Source organism: Rattus norvegicus, chromosome 17 (assembly GCF_036323735.1).
Source record: "Rattus norvegicus strain BN/NHsdMcwi chromosome 17, GRCr8, whole genome shotgun sequence".
NCBI classification, from domain to species: domain Eukaryota; kingdom Metazoa; phylum Chordata; class Mammalia; order Rodentia; family Muridae; genus Rattus; species Rattus norvegicus.
In genome coordinates this window covers 55,701,622-55,728,144 of record NC_086035.1, presented here as the reverse complement: position 1 = coordinate 55,728,144, position 26,523 = coordinate 55,701,622, and the positions used below count along the sequence as shown (strand labels likewise).

The following is a 26,523-nucleotide window of genomic DNA, read 5'->3' as shown; positions in this document are numbered from 1 at the left end:
GAAGCCCTGGGTCCTGCTAAGACTGAACCCCCAGTGAACTAGACTATGCGGGGAGGGTGGCAATGGGGGGAGGTTTGGGAGGGGAACACCCATAAGGAAGGGGAGGGGGGAGGATGATGTTTGTCCGGAAACCGGGAAAGGGAATAACACTTGAAATGTATATAAGAAATACTCAAGTTAATAAAAAAAAAAAAAAAGAAAAATTAAAAAAAAAAAAAAGAAGAAGCAAGCTGGAGTAGCCATTCTAGTATCAAATAAAATCAATTTTCAACTAAAATTCATCAAAAAAGATAAGGAAGGACACTTCATATTCACCAAAGGAAAAATCCACCAAGATGAACTCTCAATCCTAAATATCTATGCCGCAAATACAAGGGCACCTACATACGTAAAGGAAACCTTACTAAAGCTCAAAACACACATTGCACCTCACACAATAATAGTAGGAGACTTCAACACCCCACTCTCATCAATGGACAGATGATGGAAACAGAAATTAAACAGGAGTCTCCACTAGCACCCTCCAGATAAAGATGTAGAACTCTCAGATCTGCCTGCACCATGCCTGCCTAGATGCTGTCATCCTCCCACTTTGATGATAATGGACTAAACATCTGAACCTGTCCCGTGGGAGGGAGAGCTGGGCCTGCAGAGAGGCGGACACGCCTGGGAGGCCAGAAGAGACTGCACTCTGCACACATCCAGACGCCAGAGGAAAACACCAAACGCCATCTGGAACCCTGGTGCACAGAGGCTCCCGGAAAGAGCGGCGCAGATCTCCTCGGTTGCTGCCGCTGCGGAGAGGACTTAGGCAGTACCCCACGAGCACACTTGAGCCTCGGAACCTCAGGTAGGACCAACTTTACCCCTGCAAGTGACCTGCCTGGTGAACTCAGGACACACGGAGGCAGAATTCCTCTAGGACGGGGCACTTCCTGTGTTTACCGGAAGTCCAACACCTGCGGATCCCGGCCTGCAGCAGCTCTCTGCTCCCAGATCCCGTGGGAGAGAGACCTCACCGCCTGGTCAGGTGGGCACTCCTGAGGCTGCAGAGCGGAGGAGACCACCAACACTGCCCACCCCTGCCCATATCCCTGGCCCAAGAGGAAACTGTATAAGGCCTCTGGGTTCCCGTAGGGGAGGGCCCAGGAGCGGCAGGACCCCTGTGCCTGAGACACCGCCGGAACCTGAAGGAAACAGACTGGATAAACAGTTCTCTGCACCCAAATCCCGTGGGAGGGAGAGTTAAAACTACAGAGAGGCAGACACGCCTGGGAAACCAGAAGAGACTGCACTCTGCGCACATCCAGATGCCAGAGGAAAACACCAAACGCCATCTGGAACCCTGGTGCACGGAGGCTCCCGGAAAGAGTGGTGCAGATCTTCTCGGTTGTTGCCGCCCCGGAGAGGACTTAGGCAGTACCCCACGAGCACACTTGAGCCTCAGAACCTCAGGTAGGACCAACTTTTCCCCTGCAAGTGACCTGCATGGTGAACTCAAGACACAGGCCCACAGGAACAGCTGAAGACCTGTAGAGAGGAAAAACTACACGCCCGAAAGCAGAACACTCTGTCCCCATAACTGGCTGAAAGAAAACAGGAAAACAGGTCTACAGCACTCCTGACACACAGGCTTATAAGACAGTCTAGCCACTGTCAGAAATAGCAGAACAAAGTAACACTAGAGATAATCTGATGGCGGGAGGCAAGCGCAGGAACCCAAGCAACAGAAACCAAGACTACATGGCATCATCGGAGCCCAATTCTCCCACCAAAATAAACATGGAATATCCAAACACACCAGAAAAGCAAGATCTAGTTTCAAAATCATATTTGATCATGATGCTGGAGGACTTCAAGAAAGACGTGAAGAACTCCCTTAGAAAACAAGTAGAAGCGTACAGAGAGGAATCGCAAAAATGCCTGAAAGAATTCCAGGAAAACACAATCAAACAGTTGAAGGAATTAAAAATGGAAACAGAAGCAATCAAGAAAGAACACATGGAAACAACCCTGGATATAGAAAATCAAAAGAAGAGACAAGGAGCTGTAGATAGAAGCCTCACCAACAGAATACAGGAGATGGAAGAGAGAATCTCAGGAGCAGAAGATTCCATAGAAATCATTGACTCAACTGTCAAAGATAATGTAAAGCGGAAAAAGCTACTGGTCCAAAACATACAGGAAATCCAGGACTCAAGGAGAAGATCAAACCTAAGGATAATAGGTATAGAAGAGAGTGAAGACTCCCAGCTCAAAGGACCAGTAAATATCTTCAACAAAATCATAGAAGAAAACTTCCCTAACCTAAAGAAAGAGATACCCATAGGTATACAAGAAGCCTACAGAACTCCAAATAGATTGGACCAGAAAAGAAACACCTCCCGTCACATAATAGTCAAAACACCAAACGCACAAAATAAAGAAAGAATATTAAAAGCAGTAAGGGAAAAAGGTCAAGTAACATATAAAGGCAGACCTATCAGAATTACACCAGACTTTTCGCCAGAAACTATGAAGGCCAGAAGATCCTTGACAGATGTCATACAGACCCTAAGAGAACACAAATGCCAGCCCAGGTTACTGTATCCTGCAAAACTCTCAATTAACATAGATGGAGAAACCAAGATATTCCATGACAAAACCAAATTTACACAATATCTTTCTACAAATCCAGCACTACAAAAGGATAATAAAGGGTAAAGCCCAACATAAGGAGGCAAGCTATACCCTAGAAGAAGCACGAAACTAATGGTCTTGGCAACAAAACAAAGAGAAGAAAAGCACACAAACATAACCTCACATCCAAATATGAATATAACAGGAAGCAATAATCACTATTCCTTAATATCTCTCAACATCAATGGCCTCAACTCCCCAATAAAAAGACATAGATTAACAAACTGGATATGCAATGAGGACCCTGCATTCTGCTGCCTACAGGAAACACACCTCAGAGACAAAGACAGACACTACCTCAGAGTGAAAGGCTGGAAAACAACTTTCCAAGCAAATGGTCAGAAGAAGCAAGCTGGAGTAGCCATTCTAGTATCAAATAAAATCAATTTTCAACTAAAAGTCATCAAAAAAGATAAGGAAGGACACTTCATATTCACCAAAGGAAAAATCCACCAAGATGAACTCTCAATCCTAAATATCTATGCCGCAAATACAAGGGCACCTACATACGTAAAGGAAACCTTACTAAAGCTCAAAACACACATTGCACCTCACACAATAATAGTGGGAGATTTCAACACCCCAATCTCATCAATGGACAGATCATGGAAACAGAAAGTACACAGAGACATAGACAGACTAAGAGAAGTCATGAGCCAAATGGACTTAACAGATATTTATAGAACATTCTATCCTAAAGCAAAAGGATATACCTTCTTCTGAGCTCCTCATGGTACTTTCTCCAAAACTGACCATATAGTTGGTCAAAAAACGGGCCTCAACAGGTACAGAAAAATAGAAATAATCCCATGCGTGCTATCAGACCACCACGGCCGAAAACTGGTCTTCAATAACAATAAGGGAAGAATGCCCACATATACATGGAAATTGAACAATACTCTACTCAATGATAACCTGGCCACGGAAGAAATAAAGAAAGAAATTAAAAACTTTTTAGAATTCAATGAAAATGAAGGTACAACATACCCAAACTTATGGGACAGAATGAAAGCTGTGCTAAGAGGAAAACTCATAGCGCTGAGTGCCTGCAGAAAGAAACAGGAAAGAGCATATGTCAGCAGCTTGACAGCACACCTAAAACCTCTAGAACAAAAAGAAGCAAATACACCCAGGAGGAGTAGAAGGCAGGAAATAATCAAACTCAGAGCTGAAATCAACCAAGTAGAAACAAAAAGGACCATAGAAAGAATCAACAGAACCAAAAGTTGGTTCTTTGAGAAAATCAACAAGATAGATAAACCCTTAGCCAGACTAACGAGAGGACCCAGAGAGTGTGTCCAAATTAACAAAATCAGAAATGAAAAGGGAGACATAACTACAGATTCAGAGGAAATTAAAAAAAATCATCAGATCTTACTATAAAAAACCTATATTCAACAAAACTTGAAAATCTTCAGGAAATGGACAATTTCCTAGACAGATACCAGGTATTGAAGTTAAATCAGGAACAGATAAACCAGTTAAACAACCCCATAACTCCTACGGAAATAGAAGCAGTCATTAAAGGTCTCCCAACCAAAAAGAGCCCAGGTCCAGACGGGTTTAGTGCAGAATTCTATCACACCTTCATAGAAGACCTCATACCAATATTATTCAAACTATTCCACAAAATTGAAACAGATGGAGCCCTACCGAATTCCTTCTATTAAGCCACAATTACTCTTATACCTAAACCACACAAAGACACAACAAAGAAAGAGAACTTCAAACCAATTTCCCTTATGAATATCGACGCAAAAATACTCAATAAAATTATGGCAAACCGAATCCAAGAGCACATCAAAACAATCATCCACCATGATCAAGTAGGCTTCATCCCAGGCATGCAGGGATGGTTTAATATACGGAAAACCATCAACGTGATCCATTATATAAACAAACTGAAAGAACATAACCACATGATCATTTCATTAGATGCTGAGAAAGCATTTGACAAAATTCAACACCCCTTCATGATAAAAGTCCTGGAAAGAATAGGAATTCAAGGCCCATACCTAAACATAGTAAAAGCCATATACAGCAAACCAGTTGCTAACATTAAACTAAATGGAGAGAAACTTGAAGCAATCCCACTAAAATCAGGGACTAGACAAGGCTGCCCACTCTCTCCCTACTTATTCAATATAGTTCTTGAAGTTCTAGCCAGAGCAATCAGACAACAAAAGGTGATCAAGAGGATACAGATCGGAAAAGAAGAGGTCAAAATATCACTATTTGCAGATGACATGATAGTATATTTAAGTGATCCCAAAAGTTCCACCAGAGAACTACTAAAGCTGATAAACAACTTCAGCAAAGTGGCTGGGTATAAAATTAACTCAAATAAATCAGTTGCCTTCCTCTACACAAAAGAGAAACAAGCCGAGAAAGAAATTAGGGAAACGACACCCTTCATAATAGACCCAAATAATATAAAGTACCTCGGTGTGACTTTAACCAAGCAAGTAAAAGATCTGTACAATAAGAACTTCAAGACACTGAGGAAAGAAATTGAAGAAGACCTCAGAAGATGGAAAGATCTCCCATGCTCATGGATTGGCAGTATAAATATAGTAAAACTGGCCATTTTACCAAAAGCAATCTACAGATTCAATGCAATCCCCATCAAAATACCAATCCAATTCTTCAAAGAGTTAGACAGAACAATTTGCAAATTCATCTGGAATAACAAAAAACCCAGGATAGCTAAAGCTGTCCTCAACAATAAAAGGACTCCAGGGGGAATCACTATCCCTGAACTCAAGCAGTATTACAGAGCAATAGTGATAAAAACTGCATGGTATTGGTACAGAGACAGACAGATAGACCAATGGAATAGAATTGAAGACCCAGAAATGAACCCACACACCTATGGTCACTTGATTTTTGACAAAGGAGCCAAAACCATCCAATGGAAAAAAGATAGCATTTTCAGCAAATGGTGCTGGTTCAACTGGAGGGCAACATGTAGAAGAATGCAGATCGATCCATGCTTATCACCCTGTACAAAGCTTAAGTCCAAGTGGATCAAGGACCTCCACATCAAACCAGACACACTCAAACTAATAGAAGAAAAACTAGGGAAGCATCTGGAACACATGGGCACTGGAAAAAATTTCCTGAACAAAACACCAATGGCTTATGCTCTAAGATCAAGAATCGACAAATGGGATCTCATAAAACTGCAAAGCTTCTGTAAGGCAAAGGACACTGTGGTTAGGACAAATCGGCAACCAACAGATTGGGAAAAGATCTTTACCAATCCTACAACAGATAGAGGCCTTATATCCAAAATATACAAAGAACTCAAGAAGTTAGACCGCAGGGAAACAAATAACCCTATTAAAAAATGGGGTTCAGAGCTAAACAAAGAATTCACAGCTGAGGAATTCCGAATGGCTGAGAAACACCTAAAGAAATGTTCAACATCTTTAGTCATAAGGGAAATGCAAATCAAAACAACCCTGAGATTTCACCTCACACCAGTGAGAATGGCTAAGATCAAAAACTCAGGTGACAGCAGATGCTGGCGAGGATGTGGAGAAAGAGGAACACTCCTCCATTGTTGGTGGGATTGCAGACTGGTAAAACCATTCTGGAAATCAGTCTGGAGGTTCCTCAGAAAATTGGACATTGAACTGCCTGATGATCCAGCTATACCTCTCTTGGGCATATACCCAAAAGATGCCTCAACATATAAAAGAGACACGTGCTCCACTATGTTCATCGCAGCCTTATTTATAATAGCCAGAAACTGGAAAGAACCCAGATGCCCTTCAACAGAGGAATGGATACAGAAAATGTGGTACATCTACACAATGGAATATTACTCAGCTATCAAAAAGAACGAGTTTATGAAATTCGTAGGCAAATGGTTTGAACTGGAAAATATCATCCTGAATGAGCTAACCCAATCACAGAAAGACATACATGGTATGCACTCACTGATAAGTGGCTATTAGCCCAAATGCTTGAATTACCCTAGATCCCTAGAACAAACGAAACTCAAGACGGATGATCAAAATGCGAATGCTTCACTCCTTCTTTAAATGAGGAAAGAGAATACCATTGGCAGGGAAGGGAGAGGAAAATTAAAACAGAGACTGAAGGAACACTCATTCAGAGCCTGCCCCACATGTGGCCCATACATATACAGCCACCCAATTAGACAAGATGGATGAAGCAAAGAAGTGCAGACCGACAGGAGCCGGATGTAGATCGCTCCTGAGAGACACAGCCAGAATACAGCAAATACAGAGGGGAATGCCAGCAGCAAACCACTGAACTGAGAATAGGTCCCCCGTTGAAGGAATCAGAGAAAGAACTGGAAGAGCTTGAAGGGGCTCAAGACCCCAAAAGTACAACAATGTCAAGCAACCAGAGCTTCCAGGGACTAAGCCACTACCTAAAGACTATACATGGACTGACCCTGGACTCTGACCCCATAGGTAGCAATGAATATCCTAGTAAGAGCACCAGTGGAAGGGGAAGCCCTGGGTCCTGCTAAGACTGAACCCCCAGTGAACTAGACTATGGGGGGAGGGCGGCAATGGGGGGAGGGTTGGGAGGGGAACACCCATAAGGAAGGGGAGGGGGGAGGGGATGTTTGCCCGGAAACCGGGAAAGGGAATAACACTTGAAATGTATATAAGAAATACTCAAGGTAATTAAAAAAAAACTTGAAAATCTGGAGGAAATGGACAATTTCCTAGACAGATACCAGGTACCGAAGTTAAATCAGGAACAGATAAAGCATTTAAACAACCCCATAACTCCTAAGGAAATAGAAGTAGTCATTAACGGTCTCCCAAACAAAAAGAGCCCAGGTCCAGATGGGTTTAGTGCAGAATTCTATCAAACCTTCATAGAAGACCTCATACCAATATTATCCAAACTATTCCACAAAATTGAAACAGATGGATCACTCCCGAATTCCTTCTATTAAGCCACAATTACTCTTATACTTAAACCACACAAAGACCCAACAAAGAAAGAGAACTTCAGACCAATTTCCCTTATGAATATCGACGCAAAAATACTCAATAAAATTCTGGCAAACCGAATCCAAGAGCACATCAAAACAATCATCCACCATGATCAAGTAGGCTTCATCCCAGGCATGCAGGGATGGTTTAATATACGGAAAACCATCAACGTGATCCATTAAGTAAACAAACTGAAAGAACAAAACCACATGATCATTTCATTAGATGCTGAGAAAGCATTTGACAAAATTCAACACCCCTTCATGATAAAAGTCCTGGAAAGAATAGGAATTCAAGGCCCATACCTAAACATAGTAAAAGCCATATACAGCAAACCAGTTGCTAACATTAAACTAAATGGAGAGAAACTTGAAGCAATCCCACTAAAATCAGGGACTAGACAAGGCTGCCCACTCTCTCCCTACTTATTCAATATAGTTCTTGAAGTTCTAGCCAGAGCAATCAGACAACAAAAGGAGGTCAAGGGGATACAGATCGGAAAAGAATAAGTCAAAATATCACTATTTGCAGATGATATGATAGTTTATTTAAGTGATCCCAAAAGTTCCACCAGAGAACTACTAAAGCTGATAAACAACTTCAGCAAAGTGGCTGGGTATAAAATTAACTCAAATAAATCAGTTGCCTTCCTCTACACAAAAGAGAAACAAGCCGAGAAAGAAATTAGGGAAACGACACCCTTCATAATAGACCCAAATAATATAAAGTACCTCGGTGTGACTTTAACCAAGCAAGTAAAAGATCTGTACAATAAGAACTTCAAGACTCTGAAGAAAGAAACTGAAGAAGACCTCAGAAGATGGAAAGATCTCCCATGCTCATGGATTGGCAGGATTAATATAGTAAAAATGGCCATTTTACCAAAAGCGATCTACAGATTCAATGCAATCCCCATCAAAATACCAATCCAATTCTTCAAAGAGTTAGACAGAACAATTTGCAAATTCATCTGGAATAACAAAAAACCCAGGATAGCTAAAACTATCCTCAACAATAAGAGGACTTCAGGGGGAATCACTATCCCTGAACTCAAGCAGTATTACAGAGCAATAGTGATAAAAACTGCATGGTATTGGTACAGAGACAGACAGATAGACCAATGGAATAGAATTGAAGACCCAGAAATGAACCCACACACCTATGGTCACTTGATTTTTGACAAAGGAGCCAAAACCATCCAATGGAAAAAAGATAGCATTTTCAGCAAATGGTGCTGGTTCAACTGGAGGGCAACATGTAGAAGAATGCAGATCGATCCATGCTTATCACCCTGTACAAAGCTTAAGTCCAAGTGGATCAAGGACCTCCACATCAAACCAGACACACTCAAACTAATAGAAGAAAAACTAGGGAAGCATCTGGAACACATGGGCACTGGAAAAAATTTCCTGAACAAAACACCAATGGCTTATGCTCTAAGATCAAGAATCGACAAATGGGATCTCATAAAACTGCAAAGCTTCTGTAAGGCAAAGGACACTGTGGTTAGGACAAATCGGCAACCAACAGATTGGGAAAAGATCTTTACCAATCCTACAACAGATAGAGGCCTTATATCCAAAATATACAAAGAACTCAAGAAGTTAGACCGCAGGGAAACAAATAACCCTATTAAAAAATGGGGTTCAGAGCTAAACAAAGAATTCACAGCTGAGGAATTCCGAATGGCTGAGAAACACCTAAAGAAATGTTCAACATCTTTAGTCATAAGGGAAATGCAAATCAAAACAACCCTGAGATTTCACCTCACACCAGTGAGAATGGCTAAGATCAAAAACTCAGGTGACAGCAGATGCTGGCGAGGATGTGGAGAAAGAGGAACACTCCTCCATTGTTGGTGGGATTGCAGACTGGTAAAACCATTCTGGAAATCAGTCTGGAGGTTCCTCAGAAAATTGGACATTGAACTGCCTGATGATCCAGCTATACCTCTCTTGGGCATATACCCAAAAGATGCCTCAACATATAAAAGAGACACGTGCTCCACTATGTTCATCGCAGCCTTATTTATAATAGCCAGAAACTGGAAAGAACCCAGATGCCCTTCAACAGAGGAATGGATACAGAAAATGTGGTACATCTACACAATGGAATATTACTCAGCTATCAAAAAGAACGAGTTTATGAAATTCGTAGGCAAATGGTTTGAACTGGAAAATATCATCCTGAATGAGCTAACCCAATCACAGAAAGACATACATGGTATGCACTCACTGATAAGTGGCTATTAGCCCAAATGCTTGAATTACCCTAGATCCCTAGAACAAACGAAACTCAAGACGGATGATCAAAATGCGAATGCTTCACTCCTTCTTTAAATGAGGAAAGAGAATACCATTGGCAGGGAAGGGAGAGGAAAATTAAAACAGAGACTGAAGGAACACTCATTCAGAGCCTGCCCCACATGTGGCCCATACATATACAGCCACCCAATTAGACAAGATGGATGAAGCAAAGAAGTGCAGACCGACAGGAGCCGGATGTAGATCGCTCCTGAGAGACACAGCCAGAATACAGCAAATACAGAGGGGAATGCCAGCAGCAAACCACTGAACTGAGAATAGGTCCCCCGTTGAAGGAATCAGAGAAAGAACTGGAAGAGCTTGAAGGGGCTCAAGACCCCAAAAGTACAACAATGTCAAGCAACCAGAGCTTCCAGGGACTAAGCCACTACCTAAAGACTATACATGGACTGACCCTGGACTCTGACCCCATAGGTAGCAATGAATATCCTAGTAAGAGCACCAGTGGAAGGGGAAGCCCTGGGTCCTGCTAAGACTGAACCCCCAGTGAACTAGACTATGGGGGGAGGGCGGCAATGGGGGGAGGGTTGGGAGGGGAACACCCATAAGGAAGGGGAGGGGGGAGGGGATGTTTGCCCGGAAACCGGGAAAGGGAATAACACTTGAAATGTATATAAGAAATACTCAAGGTAATTAAAAAAAAACTTGAAAATCTGGAGGAAATGGACAATTTCCTAGACAGATACCAGGTACCGAAGTTAAATCAGGAACAGATAAAGCATTTAAACAACCCCATAACTCCTAAGGAAATAGAAGTAGTCATTAACGGTCTCCCAAACAAAAAGAGCCCAGGTCCAGATGGGTTTAGTGCAGAATTCTATCAAACCTTCATAGAAGACCTCATACCAATATTATCCAAACTATTCCACAAAATTGAAACAGATGGATCACTCCCGAATTCCTTCTATTAAGCCACAATTACTCTTATACTTAAACCACACAAAGACCCAACAAAGAAAGAGAACTTCAGACCAATTTCCCTTATGAATATCGACGCAAAAATACTCAATAAAATTCTGGCAAACCGAATCCAAGAGCACATCAAAACAATCATCCACCATGATCAAGTAGGCTTCATCCCAGGCATGCAGGGATGGTTTAATATACGGAAAACCATCAACGTGATCCATTAAGTAAACAAACTGAAAGAACAAAACCACATGATCATTTCATTAGATGCTGAGAAAGCATTTGACAAAATTCAACACCCCTTCATGATAAAAGTCCTGGAAAGAATAGGAATTCAAGGCCCATACCTAAACATAGTAAAAGCCATATACAGCAAACCAGTTGCTAACATTAAACTAAATGGAGAGAAACTTGAAGCAATCCCACTAAAATCAGGGACTAGACAAGGCTGCCCACTCTCTCCCTACTTATTCAATATAGTTCTTGAAGTTCTAGCCAGAGCAATCAGACAACAAAAGGAGGTCAAGGGGATACAGATCGGAAAAGAATAAGTCAAAATATCACTATTTGCAGATGATATGATAGTTTATTTAAGTGATCCCAAAAGTTCCACCAGAGAACTACTAAAGCTGATAAACAACTTCAGCAAAGTGGCTGGGTATAAAATTAACTCAAATAAATCAGTTGCCTTCCTCTACACAAAAGAGAAACAAGCCGAGAAAGAAATTAGGGAAACGACACCCTTCATAATAGACCCAAATAATATAAAGTACCTCGGTGTGACTTTAACCAAGCAAGTAAAAGATCTGTACAATAAGAACTTCAAGACTCTGAAGAAAGAAACTGAAGAAGACCTCAGAAGATGGAAAGATCTCCCATGCTCATGGATTGGCAGGATTAATATAGTAAAAATGGCCATTTTACCAAAAGCGATCTACAGATTCAATGCAATCCCCATCAAAATACCAATCCAATTCTTCAAAGAGTTAGACAGAACAATTTGCAAATTCATCTGGAATAACAAAAAACCCAGGATAGCTAAAACTATCCTCAACAATAAGAGGACTTCAGGGGGAATCACTATCCCTGAACTCAAGCAGTATTACAGAGCAATAGTGATAAAAACTGCATGGTATTGGTACAGAGACAGACAGATAGACCAATGGAATAGAATTGAAGACCCAGAAATGAACCCACACACCTATGGTCACTTGATTTTTGACAAAGGAGCCAAAACCATCCAATGGAAAAAAGATAGCATTTTCAGCAAATGGTGCTGGTTCAACTGGAGGGCAACATGTAGAAGAATGCAGATCGATCCATGCTTATCACACTCTACAAAGCTTAAGTCCAAGTGGATCAAGGACCTCCACATCAAACCTGATACACTCAAACTAATAGAAGAAAAACTAGGGAAGCATCTGGAACACATGGGCACTGGAAAAAATTTCCTGAACAAAACACCAATGGCTTATGCTCTAAGATCAAGATCGACAAATTGGATCTCATAAAACTGCAAAGCTTCTGTAAGGCAAAGGACACTGTGGTTAGGACAAATCGGCAACCAACAGATTGGGAAAAGATCTTTACCAATCCTACAACAGATAGAGGCCTTATATCCAAAATATACAAAGAACTCAAGAAGTTAGACCGCAGGGAGACAAATAACCCTATTAAAAATGGGGTTCAGAGCTAAACAAAGAATTCACAGCTGAGGAATGCCGAATGGCTGAGAAACACCTAAAGAAATGTTCAACATCTTTAGTCATAAGGGAAATGCAAATCAAAACAACCCTGAGATTTCACCTCACACCAGTGAGAATGGCTAAGATCAAAAACTCAGGTGACAGCAGATGCTGGCGAGGATGTGGAGAAAGAGGAACACTCCTCCATTGTTGGTGGGATTGCAGACTGGTACAACCATTCTGGAAGTCAGTCTGGAGGTTCCTCAGAAAATTGGACATTGAACTGCCTGAGGATCCAGCTATACCTCTCTTGGGCATATACCCAAAAGATGCCCCAACATATAAAAAAGACACGTGCTCCACTATGTTCATCGCAGCCTTATTTATAATAGCCAGAAGCTGGAAAGAACCCAGATGCCCTTCAACAGAGGAATGGATACAGAAAATGTGGTACATCTACACAATGGAATATTACTCAGCTATCAAAAAGAACGAGTTTATGAAATTCGTAGGCAAATGGTTGGAACTGGAAAATATCATCCTGAGTGAGCTAACCCAAACACAGAAAGACATACATGGTATGCACTCATTGATAAGTGGCTATTAGCCCAAATGCTTGAATTACCCTAGATCCCTAGAACAAATGAAACTCAAGACGGATGATCAAAATGTGAATGCTTCAGTCCTTCTCTAAAAGGGGAACAAGAAAACCTTTGCAGGGAAGAGAGAGGCAAAGATTAAAACAGAGACTGAAGGAACTCCCATTCAGAGCCTGCCCCACATGTGGCCCATACATATACAGCCACCCAATTAGACAAGATGGATGAAGCAAAGAAGTGCAGACCGACAGGAGCCGGATGTAGATCTCTCCTGAGAGACACAGCCAGAATACAGCAAATACAGAGGGGAATGCCAGCAGCAAACCACTGAACTGAGAATAGGTCCCCCGTTGAAGGAATCAGAGAAAGAACTGGAAGAGCTTGAAGGGGCTCGAGACCCCATATGTAGAACAATGCCAACCAACATAGCTTCCAGGGACTATGCCACTACCTAAAGACTATGCATGGATTGACCCTGGGCTCTGACCTCATAGGTAGCAATGAATATCCTAGTAAGAGCACCAGTGGATGGGGAAGCCCTGGTCCTGCTAAGACTGAACCCCCAGTGAACTAGACTGTTGGGGGGAGGGCGGCAATGGGGGGAGGGTTGGGAGGGGAACACCCATAAGGAAGGGGAGGGGGGAGGGGAATGTTTGCCCGGAAACCAAAGAATTATTATTAAGTATTAAATAAATTAAAAAAAAAGAAAAAAAAAGACTAAAAAAAAAGAAATTAAACAGAGACGTAGACAGACTAAGAAAACTCATGAGCCAAATGAACTTAACAAATATTTATAGAACATTCTATCCTAAAGCAAAAGCATATACCTTCTTCTCAGCTCCTCATGGTACTTTCTCCAAAATTGACCATATAATTGGTCAAAAAACGGGCCTCAACAGGTACAGAAAGAGAAATAATCCCATGCGTGCTATCGGACCACCATGGCCTAAAACTGGTCTTCAATAACAATAACGGAAGAATGCCCACATATACGGGGAAATTGAACAATGCTCTACTCAATGATAACCTGGCCACGGAAGAAATAAAGAAAGAAATTAAAGACTTCTTGAATTTAATGAAAATGAAGGTACAACATGCCCAAACTTACGGGACACAATGAAAGCTGTGCTAAGAGGAAAACTCATAGCGCTGAGTGCCTGCAGAAAGAAACAGGAAAGAGCATATGTCAGCAGCTTGACAGCACACCTAAAAGCTCTAGAACAAAAAGAAGCAAATACACCCAGGAGGAGTAGAAGGCAGGAAATAATCAAACTCAGAGCTGAAATCAACCAAGTAGAAACAAAAAGGACCATAGAAAGAATCAACAGAACCAAAAGTTGGTTCTTTGAGAAAATCAACAAGATAGATAAACCCTTAGCCAGACTAACGAGAGGACACAGAGAGTGTATCCAAATTAACAAAATCAGAAATGAAAAGGGAGACATAACTACAGATTCAGAGGAAATTCAAAAAATCATCAGATCTTACTGTAAAAGCCTATATTCAACAAAACTTGAAAATCTGGAAGAAATGGACAATTTCCTAGACAGATACCAGGTACCGTAGTTAAATCAGGAACAGATAAAGCATTTAAACAACCCCATAACTCCTAAGGAAATAGAAGCAGTCATTAAAGGTCTCCCAACCAAAAAGAGCCCAGGTCCAGACGGGTTTAGTGCAGAATTCTATCAGATCTTCATAGAAGACCTTGTACCAATATTATCCAAACTCTTCCACAAAATAGAAACAGAAGGAGCGCTACCCAATTCCTTCTATGAAGCCATAATTATGCCTATACCTAAGCCACACAAAGACCCAACAAAGAAAGAGAACTTCAGACCAATTTCCCTTATGAATATCAACATAAAATTACTCAATAAGGTTCTTGCAAATCAAACCCAAGAACACATCAAAATGATCATCCAACATCATCAAGAAGGCTTTATTCAGGGATGCAGGGATGGTTCAGTATAATGAAATCCACCAATGTAATCTACTCCATAAACAAACTCAAAGATAAAAACCACATGTTCATCTCATTAGATGCTTAGAAAGCATTTGAAAAAATTTCAACATCCCTTCATGTAAATGTCTTAGAAAGATCAGGAATTCAAGGCCTATACTTCAACACAGTAAAGGTTATATACAGTAAACCAGTAGCCAACATCAAACTAAATGGAGAGAAATTTGAAACAATCAAACTAAAGTCAGGGACTAACAAGGATGCCCACACTCTCCCTACTTATTCAATATAGTATTTGAAGTCCAAGGTAGACCAATCAGAAAGCAAATGGAGGTCAATGGGATACAAATTGGAAAGGAAGAAGTCAAAATATCACTATGCAGATGACATGATAGTACACTTAAGTGACCCTAAAAGTTCTACCAGAGAACTATTAAGCCTGATAAATAACTTCAGCAATGTGGCTGGGTACAAAATTAATACAAACAAATCAGTAGCCTTCCTCTACTCCATGGATGAACAGGATGAGAAAGAAATTAGGGAAATGACACCCTTCATAATAGTCCCAAATAACATAAATACTTTGGTGTGACTCTAACCAAACAAGTGAAAGATCTGTATGATAAGAACTTCAAGTCTCTGAAGAAAGAAACTGAAGAAGATTTCAGAAGATGGAAGGATCTCCCATGTTCATGAATTGGCAGGATTAATATAGTAAAAATGGTCATGTTGCCAAAAGCAAACTACGGATTTAATGCAATCCCCATCAAAATTCCAAATTAATTCTTCATAGAGTTACAAAGTTCAATTTGCAGATTCATTTGGAGTAACAAAAAACCCAGCATAGTGAAAACTATCCTCAAGAATAAAAGAACTTCTGGAGGAATCACCATTTCTGACCCTAAGCTGTATTACAGAACAATGGTGATAAAAACTGTATGGTATTGGTACAGAGACTGGCAGGTAGATCAATGGAATAGAAGTGAAGACCCAGATGAACTACACACCTATGGTCACTTACCTTTATCAAAGGAGCTAAAACCATCCAGTGGGAAAAAGATAGCATTTTCAACAAATGGTTCTGGTTCAACTGGAGGTCAGCATGTAGAAGAATGCAAATCGACCCATTCTTATTGCCCTGTACAAAGTTTAAGTCCAAGTGGATCAAGAACCTCCAATACAACCAGATGTGCTCAAACTAATAGAAGAAAAAGTGGGGAAGAGCCTTGAACACATGGGCACTGGGGTAAATTTCCTGAACAGAACACCAATAGTTTATGCTCTAAGATCAAGAATCGACAAATGGACCTCATAAATCTGCAAGGCTTCTGTAAGGCAAAGGGCACTGTCAATGGTACAAAATGGCAACCAACAGATTGGGAAAAATCTTTACCTACATCTTTATCTACATTTGATAGAGGGCTACTATCCAATATATACAAAGAACTCAAGAAGTTAGACTCCAGAGAACCAAATAACCATATTAAAAATGGGGTACAGAGCTAAACAAAGAATTCTCAGGTGAGGAATATTGAATAGCTGAGAAGCACCTAAAGAAATGTTCAACATCCTTAGTCATCAGGGAAATGCAAATCAAAAATAACCCTGAGATTCTACCTCACACCAGTCAGAATGGCTAAGATCAAAACTCAAGTGACAACTGATGCTGGAGAGGATGTGGAGAAAGAGGAATACTTCTCCATTGTTGGTGGGATTACAAGCTGGTATATCCACTCTGGAAATGAGAATGGAGGTTCCTCAGAAAGTTGGACATTGCACTACCTGAGGTTCCAGCTATATTACTCCTGGGCATACACCCAAAAGATGCTCCAACATACACCAAGGCACATGCTCCACTATGTTCATAGCAGCCTTATTTATAATAGCCAGAAGCTGGAAAGAACCTGGATGCCCTTCAGCAGAGGAATGGATACAGAAAATGTGGTACATCTACACCATGGAGTACTACTCAGCTATTAAAAACAATGACTTCATGAAATTCATAGGCAAATGGATGGAACTAGAAAATATCATCCTGAGTGAGGTAACCCAAGCCCCCCCAAAAAACCCCCACAAAAAACCAACCCACATACATGGTATGCACTAATTGATAAGTGGATATTAGGTCCAAAGCTTGAATTTCCCAAGATACAATCCATAGACCACATGAAGTTCAAGAAGAAGGATAACCAAAGGGCATATGCTTCATTCCTTCTTAAAAGGGGGAGAAAAATATTCATAGGAGGAGATATGGAGATAAAGTTTGGAGCAGAGACTGAAGGAATGGCCATTCAGAGCCTTCCCCACCTCGGGATCTAGCCCATATATATACAGCCACCAAAACTAGACAAAATTGATGAAGCCAAGAAGTGCCTGCTGACAGTAGCCTGATATAGCTGTTTCCTGAGAGGCTCAGCCAGAGCATGAGAAATACAGAGGCAAATGCCAGCAGCAAACTATTGAACTGAAACCTGGTCCCTGTTGGAGGAATTAGAGAAAGGATTGAAAGAGCTGAAGGAGCTTGCAACCCCATAAGAATAACAATACCAAGCAATCTGAGCTCCCAGGGACTAAACCACTACTCAAAGACTATACATGGATAGACCCATGGCTCCAGCTGCATATGTAGCAACTAAACCACTACTCAAAGACTATACATGGATAGACCCATGGCTCCAGCTGCATATGTAGCAACTAAACCACTACTCAAAGACTATACATGGATAGACCCATGGCTCCAGCTGCATATGTAGCAACTAAACCACTACTCAAAGACTATACATGGATAGACCCATGGCTCCAGCTGCATATGTAGCAGAGGATGGCCTTGTTATGCACAAATGGGAAGAGAAGCCTTGGTTCCTGCCTAGACTTGACCCCACCAGTTTAAGGGAATGTCAGGATGGGGAGTTGGGATGGGGATGTTTTCGGAGGGGGGAAAACCCTTATAGAGGAATGGGGAGGGGTATGGGGTGGGGGCTTATGTACAGGAAACTGGGAAAGGGAATAACGTTTGAAATGTAAATAAAAAATATCCAAAAAACAAAAAACAAAAAACCCCAAAAAACAAAAACAATGACCAACAACAACAAAACCCATCTGTCCCAACTCTTCTGATATTTGTTATAGAAGACTTTTAATTCTTGTCTCTGATAATGGTATCAGGTATGGATTACATTTTATGGAGTGGGTCTTAAGTCTAATCCTACAGCAGTTGGTATCTATCATTTATGCCACTATTGTACCACTATATATTGCCAGGCAGGTCTTTATTTCAGTTCACAGAATTCACAGTTGGATAATGTATAGCTAATCAAAATTACTTAGATATAGAAGGCTATGGCCTGGAGAGGTGGTTCAGTGCACACACTATTCTGGCACATTACCTGAATTCAGTTTCCAGCACTCGTGTCAGGTAGTGATAACTGCCTGTTACTGAAGCTCCATGGAATCCAACACCATTTCCTGGACTCTGGGTATCTTCATTCATATATGTGCATATGCCACACAGACACCCATATATACTCAATTAAAAATCAAACAAATCTTAAAAAGAAGGCAACTAAATTTAAATAGAGGGATCAATTTATCAAGAAAATACAATGATCACATATATATTTCACGTTAGGTCTGTCAGTGTTGTAAAACAAACACTGATGGACATTAAAGTCAGACAAGTTCTGATGCAATAATAGATAATTTCAATATCCCCACTTCCGTTTTGAGTAAGTCATTTAAACTAAAAATCATCAATTAAACCTCAGAGCAAAGCAGACCAGGGAACAGTAATGTGGAGCCTAAAGAACACTACACAGCCCGAGTTAAATGAAGAGCTGATTACTGAAATGAGATTGACCGCTTCATAGCCAAACTAAACAAAGAGAAGACCCATTGATAAAATTAAAAATGAAAAAGGAGAGGTTATTATAAGTTATGATTAAATAAAGGAAAAATTGAGATATTTTGAGAACTTAAGAAAAAGCACTAGGAAAATAAAAGAAATGCATTTTGGCTTGCTGAAATTAAATCAAGAATACATGGACATGTTAAACAGATCACGAACAGACAACAGGACTGAGGTAGCAATAAAGCCTCTCATTGAAAAACAGTCCCGATTCAGATGGATTTACTACAAACTCTACCAATGATTTCAACAACAGTGCTCTTCAAATTGTTCTTCTATATAGGTTCAGCCATTACCAAACTTACTGTACAGATCTAGAATTAGTGTATTCTTATAATAACCAAACAAGGCAAAAAAGAAAACCATAACTAAATTTCTCCAATGAATAAAATTCTCCCAAATTCTGGGATTCAAGATTGGCTCAACACATGGAAACCACTGACTAGAATACATGCAAACCATTGCCTCTAATACAGGGCGTAATAGGCTGAAAGGTGAAAGCTACAGGCATGGAAGAAGTACAGTCATCCATCTCCAGCTCACATGACCCTGTACTTAAAAGTCCCAATGAATTCATCAGAAAACTATTCATCTTGATAAACACCTTTAACAAAGTAGATAAATGATCACAACATACAATTTAGAAGTTTTTCCTATATACTATCAACAAGCTCACAGACAGAGCAATTAGGGAAAAGTTCACTTATGATCTCTTCAAAAATTTTAAAAATATATAAATAAGCTAGCAAAAGAGGTGAAAGACCTACACAATAGGAATGTAGAAATACAGACAAGAAGACATTAATAAAGACATATGGAAAAATAATTCCGCGTGCTAATGGATGGGAAGAATTATTATTGTGAAACGGACATTTTTACCAAAAAAGAATTAAAGACCGAATGCAATTCCCATCAGGATTTGAACTTTCTTCATGGAAATAGAACAAAAAAAATCCCAAAATGCTGTGGAAGAATAAATACCCTTGATACACTAAGAAGAATGAGGCATTTTGGAGGCACCATCCAACGTGATCTCAGACTACACTACAGAGCTATAGTAATAAGAGTAGCAAGGAACTGGCACAGAACAGAGCTGTAGACTGTGGAACAGGGGGTCAAGGAACAAACCCACACAGGTATGAGTGTCCAACTTGACTTATTAAAATAAAAATAAAAGTACACACTAGAGATAAGAAAGTATCTCTTGAGTATCTCCAAAACGTGCGTATTTCCATATGAATCATGCCAGGATGCACATCCCTCACCCTGAATACGGAACACTTCAGAACGCTTCAAATGCCTTAATATAGGAATGGAAATTGTAAAACTAGGAGGCAATAAAACATCTCAAGATATAGGTACAGTTACAGACTTTTTGGAAAGGATTCAGATAGTACAGGAAATAATCCAAAGAACTCCCAAATGGAATTGCATTAAATTAAAAAGCTTCTACACCAAAGCCCTGGACTTTTCTTGGTTGGGAGGTTTTTAATGACCGGTTTGTTTAGTTTACCTGCTCTTGATTTAACTCTGATGCGTGGTGTCTGTCTAGAAAGTCATCCATCTAGGTTTTCCAGTTTTGTTGAGTAAAGGGTTTTGGAGCAGGATCTGATGATTTTTTAATTTCCCCAGCTTCTGTTGCTATGTCTCCCTTTTCATTTCTGATTTTGTTAAGTTGGATGCTGTCTCTGTGTCCTTTAGTGAGTTTGGCTAAGGGTTTACCTCTGGTGTTGATTTTTTCAAAGAACCAGCTTTTGGTTTCGTTGTTTGTTTGTATCATTCTCTTTGTTTCCACTTGGTTGATTTCAGCCCTGGGTTTGACTATTTCCTGCCATCTACTTTGGGTGTATTTGCTTCTTTTTGTTCTAGGACTTTCAGGTGTGCTGTTAAATTGCTACTATAGGATCTCTCCAATTTCCTTACGGGGGGCATCCTCTTGGAGACATGGGGAGGAAGAATGGGAGAGGAACTGTGGGAGGGGGACTGGGAGGTGGGACAATGGCTGGATTGTAAAAAATAAAATAAAGTAAAAGCTTCTACACAGAAAACAATTATATGAATAATGAGACATCTTACAGAATGAGAAGAAAACTTCTCCCCACTATATTTCCAACATGGGTATTAACATCCAAATTTCATTAAAATTCAAAATATATACACCAGAACATTAAATCATCCAAATCAATTATGAAATGCATAATTATTTCTGAAAATGGAACGTTTCAAAAGGTGGTCTGTGTCCCTACCTGTCAGGGAAATATAAGTACGTGTTGTTTTGGACTTCTGCAAGGGACCCAGTAAATGTGGATGTACATTTCAAGTAAAGAAATGATAACAAATGCTTGCAAGGACGTGGGAGGAGAGGAACGTCACACATTGCTGGTGGGAAGTGAACCGCTGTGGCTGCTGTGGCATCAATATGGAAGGCCCTCAAATAACTAGAAGTGTACAGATCAGTGCTGCTCCCAGCTTTCGTCAGAGAAGCTTCTGATTGCCCAGTAGCAGTGGATACAGAAACTCATAATTGGCCAAAGTGCTTAGAAAAGGCACAGTGGAGTGCTGGCCCCTAAAAGAGGCAGTTTTATAATCCCCCTCCAATCTTAGAAGAGGTGACAGAGAGAAAGAGAATAGGAGGTGTGAAGCCAGAAGATGTCTTTTTCCTATGGCATAGGAATTCTTTTTCTATGGTGTCGCTTGTACTCAAACTAACCATAACTGTGGTTTTATCTACAGAAAACCTGCACAAGATTGGGCCTGTCATCATTTCCTCAAGGATAGGAGAGGAGATTGGGAGGCCCCACTGCATTCTTGAGGACCTATTGGCAATTAATAATTGTTAGGGTGTGTGTGTGTGTGTGTGTGTGTGTGTGTGTGTGTGTCATTTTCTTCAGCAACGTAGCCACTGATCATTTGCCCTTGCTCTAATGACTAACACATAACCCATGTTCCAGAAAAAAAAGGCAAATAAGTCAGACTCAGAAAGATTAATTATGACATCCTTGCATTCTCACAGAGCACACCCTGTGTTCTGTGCTCCCTAGACGTTCCTTCCTGGATTTCCTTGTGGATTTACTCATTCTGGTCATACCTGAGGTACTAGTCTTGTAACCACACATCAGACCAACATGCTGGTGGATGACAGTTCCTTGCAAATTGAGACATTCCCTCCATTAAGAAGGGGCTCATGAGACTTGAGAGGCAAAAAACGCCACATGTCTGGGAAAGCTGAGACTTGCCAGGTTGAAATAAAGTTTGAAATGAAAAAAAACCGAACAGACAACTCAGTGGTAAGCTTCAGGAACAGCGTTAAAGACATGGAAGACAGAATTCAGGTTTTGATGACAACATAGAAACAATGGATAGCTCCATTAAAGGAAATGTTAAATCTAAAAAAGTCCAAGCTCAAAACACCCAGAAAATCTTGGGCATCATGAAAAGATCAAACCTATGATGTAATAGGCATACAGTAAGGGGAAAAACATTAGGTCAAAGGCACAAAAATACTTTTAACAAAATCAGAGAAGATTATTTTCCTAATCTAAAGAAAGAGACGCCTATTGGGAGAAAAGAGGCATACAGGGAACAAGTAGACAGGACCAGAAAAGAAACTTCCCATGACACATAATAATCAAACACTAAATATACAGAACAAAGAAAGTGTATTAAAAGCTTCAAGGGAAAAAGACCAAGTCACATATAAAGATAGACTCATTAGAATACCATCTGACCTTTCAATAGAGACTTTTAAAGCCAGAAGGGCCTGAATGGGTGCTCTGTTAGTTCTAGAAGATCACATATGTTAGTCTAGATCACTATACCCATCAAAATTATAAAACACAATAACCAGAAAAAGAAAAACATTTCATAATAAATACTTATATGCCAAACAACTTCATAAAGCAAGCACTACTTTAGCTTGAATCATAAGATTGACCATAACACAGTAATAGTAACTTCAATGCCCAACTCTTGCCAATAGACAGCTTATTCTGACAAAAACTAAATAGAGAATGTGTTGAGTTAAATAATGTCATAAACCAAATGGACCTACGAGACAGCTACAGAACAGTCCACCCAAACACAAAAGAATATAGTTTCTTCTCAAAAGCCAAGAGAACTTTCTGCAAAATTGACTATATATTAGGACACAAAGCAAGTGTCAGCAGGCATAGGACAATTGATATAATTCTCTGCATCATACTTGACCACCATCTATTAAAGCTGTATACCAATGACAATAGAAACAGCAGAAAGTGTATAAACTCATGGAGGCTGACCCACCAATTACCAAGTCAAAACTGGATCAAGACAGAAATTGAGAAGGAAATAAAAAGCTTTTTAGAGTTGAATGAAAATATAGACATAACACACTCAAACCTATGAAACAAAGCAGTTCTAAGAGGCAAGACCATAGCACTAAGTATCTATATTAAGGTGAGATTTCATATTAATAAAAACAAACTTAAAATGTCTAAAAAAGGAACAATACTCAAATAGAAGAAATAAATTAATGAAACACACACACACACACACATACACACACACACACACACACAGAATCTATGAAATAAAGAGTTAGCTTTTTGAGAAACCAGCAAGATTTACAAACATTTCATCAAATTAATTAAAAGACAGAGTAATAACTCAAGCAAAGATTGGAAAGAGTCTGGAGTTGTCATGAGTTCAGTGAAAGGGAGGAAGAGTCTGGGCTCTCTGGAGCATAGTCTGTTTCCATGGGCAAGCTTAGTAGATTTTTAGAATAGAAGTCATATAAAGTGAGAGAGAACGTAGGTGGCATCATTACATGATGTTGATCAATAGCACAAATAAATTACTTATGGCTGTCAGAGATAATTCAGAGTCTCGTGTATCAAATATGAAGTTTCCATCTTGTAGTGCTCTGTGTATGAATTACTTAAATACCTTTTTGGATGGGGGAAATGATCATCAACACAGTAAATAGCCAGGGTGTCAAAGACAATTGGTATATGACATAATTGAACTCAATACGCGATCAGCTGGAGATTGTGAATTTAATATTCATCTTCACTGTATTTTACATGAAATAAATAACAAGACAAATGAAGACTCATTGACAAAGAACAGAAATCACCTAATGTCAGAAACAGATTTTGACATCAATATTTCAAGAAAGTTTCTAGAAGAAAAATTTTCAGAAGAAGCCACCCATGAAATGGATGGGCTTATGGTTCAACTCATCAGAAAATGTAAACCTAGCCAATATGGTGCAGTTTTGAGACAGAAACCTCCCACTCTGAATTCTGTGATTTCTCCTTAAGATAAGAATGGGAGTAGTAACATTCCCTAGAATGTTAGTCTTCTCTGTAATGGAGGTTATGAAAGGCCCTTTGTGCAAAACAAGGTGACAAAAGAATTTAAACACTAAAACAGAGTGCATATTTGAAAACAGCAGCTAGATCTTCATGAGATGAGGAATAGATAAGCTTTTCCTACAGTCTACAGCTTACAGCAGTGACCATAGCTATGTCTGCAAACCCTGTCACGAGAAAGATGCTGTTTGGATACAGTGACGTACATGCCACAGTTGCAGAGGAGTGGAAGCAAAAGTATAGCCTAGACCATGACACAAGAGCTCATGCCATACCCTCTCATATGCACCTATCAGTGTAGACCCTGCTTCTGAGCTCAGGCTCAACAGGAGAAAAGTCAGGGAAAATGTTGCTGTCTCACATTTGCAGACAGGGTAATTAAAAAAATAATAAGTGTGGCTTGTTGCTAGAACATGTTGGATTATTTTAAAGGGAAGACATATAGCCATACTGTGTATATATATACATATATATATACATATATATATATGTATATATATATGTATATATATATATATATATATATACTTGTTCTTTTTTTTGGAGCTGGGGACCGAACCCAGGGCCTTGCGCTTCCTAGGTAAGCGCTCTACCACTGAGCTAAATCCCCAGCCCCCATACTGTATATATTTGATAATTTGGTTTCTCAGTTCATCAGGGGTCTAAATACTTTACTTATATTCAATACATTCAGTCTCACTTTGTGGAATTTTCAGGTTGAAATAACCAAAGAGGCTGAAGTCAGTGAGAAAGAGGCCTTAATTTCTGTGGGTGAACACTTTTACATTTGACGCACACCCAGCAATCTGAAACGTCAATGTAGAAAACATTGAGCTTCTTAGATGTTACATTTTAAGTTTTCCTTAAAACAAAACCAAAACCAAAAACTAGGCAGTAGCATTACACATATTTTGCTCTTATCATGGGTCTCCTATATTTCTTAATTTTTTTATAAGCAATGACAAGGTCAGTATTGTGCTGTATTAAACAATTTGGTTTGGCCATTCCACTTTAAGAAGTTTTTTTTTTTGGGGGGGGATTAAAAGTTAAACAGTAACACCTCAGTTTTTTCTGTGAATTGCTAGGAAGCTGCCAGGCTATAAATGGGAACCTTTCAAGGAAAGGAAAATAGAATATAGTGTTATAAAGAGGTAAAGGGAAGACTAGATTAGGAGGATTAAAAGGAAGGATTAAGGGAGGACAAAATAAAGGATGGGATATGGAGAGGGACAACTAACATTAAGGCCTTTTGAAAAGCCATATTGAAACCTACTACTGTGGAAGCTTTCTAAACATATCTACAGGTAGCTTATATGGAGTCACTATATAATAGGGGACAAAATGCCCCAGGTAGAATCTTATGCCATTAAGTAAAATGTCCAGTGTTAGAAATAAGTTATATCCTGGTGAGTCATTGTCTAAATGTGCCCTATATCTTCTGACAAACATCACAGAATATTGTCAAGGTTCTTAGTTACCCTCCACAAGATGATGATAAGGTAAGAACCTATAGTTGAAGACACTACTTATGAAATTTGGTCAGTGCCCGACTAGAAGCTTCACCCCTACTGACTAGTATCCATGGTGCTGAACCTGACTTTGCATGATGCCAGAGGAGAAAAGTAATCATCAGTATCACCCAGCTATTATCAACTTTTTGGTTGGATTTAAGGCCCACTCTATGTGATAGAACCCATATCTGACATGATCAAAATATATTTTATGGTCACTGGAGCAGTGTCACTTAGGGATCTGTACCATGGAGTGGGCCTTAAATCCAATTAGATAATGGTTGGTTATGTCCACAAACTTTGTGTCACTATGGCACTAGTGCAAGATGCAGGCAGATCATCACTGTACGTTAGTTAGACTTTGTAGCTGGGTTAGTGCTTAGCTTTATTCTTTGGCAGCATGCAGAATACTTTCCAGTATCATGAACAGTTCAGGTAAAGGCTTTAGGTAGCACCAGTTTGACTTCTCCATGTTCAATGAATTGTGTAGGTGCTGTCTTCAGCAATAAGGCCTTCCTTTCAGTTTGTGGACAGCAACCAATAGCCTTGGCTATAGCCTGGGTTGTTTGGCGATTGAACAAGCCATAGCATTACTTTGAAAAACATCCTTCTA

General features: G+C 39.9%; 1 protein-coding gene across 8 annotated transcripts in view; it reads right to left on the bottom strand.

The window, feature by feature from the left end:
* Positions 1–26,523, bottom strand: part of Hecw1 (HECT, C2 and WW domain containing E3 ubiquitin protein ligase 1) — a 413,125-nt gene that overhangs the window by 51,884 nt on the left and 334,718 nt on the right. The window lies entirely within an intron of this gene.